Source organism: Pteropus vampyrus, unplaced genomic scaffold (assembly GCF_000151845.1).
Source record: "Pteropus vampyrus isolate Shadow unplaced genomic scaffold, Pvam_2.0 Scaffold88, whole genome shotgun sequence".
NCBI classification, from domain to species: Eukaryota; Metazoa; Chordata; class Mammalia; order Chiroptera; family Pteropodidae; genus Pteropus; species Pteropus vampyrus.
The window spans coordinates 751,412-752,087 of record NW_011888869.1 but is presented as its reverse complement, the minus strand read 5'-3'; positions in this window follow the sequence as shown (position 1 = coordinate 752,087).

Here is a 676-nt window from a genome sequence, read left to right as displayed (position 1 = left end):
AGCTCAGGTCTTTCTAATCAAGACCAAGTTCTTTCCTTTGTGGTTTAGAAATACAACAAATCTGTTTGCATAGTACTCAGTTTTCATCTGTCATGATCACAGGGACCAGATGGCTACCTCCTCTATAACACTTGCGTCCCAAGGAGGACAGCGTGACAGAATGTGAAACTGGCAGCACTTGATACGAGTTCTTCATAATTCTGCAAGGAAGGCCTTCCGTTCATTTTATATTTTTTGGAGCATGTTCATTCTAAATATGGCCCATAAGATGAACATTTATATAATGGAAAGACTTTTGAGGCAGAGAAAATTCTCTATTTCTCAGTGGTGTTTTAAGATATTCCCAGAGGGCTGTAAGTGCTAACACACAGTTAAGTGTCCATTTCTCTACACAAGGGCACCCCATGCCCACCGAGAAAGGAAGCTTCAAATCCTGTCTTAATTAAAGGCTAGAATACAGAGGTAGACTGTATTTCCCCCACTTGACAAACAGCATACATACGCCCAGCTGCAAAATTAAGCGTGTGAAATGAAGCCAAAAGTTTCCGGCGCATGCGTGCTGTCCACCTCCGCTCCCTCAGCGGCAGGGTATTGATCTCATCTGTGCAGGGTATCTATCTCATCCGTGAACACAAAAGTGCTGTTTGGAAGAGACAGTTCAAACCCGATTGATTAC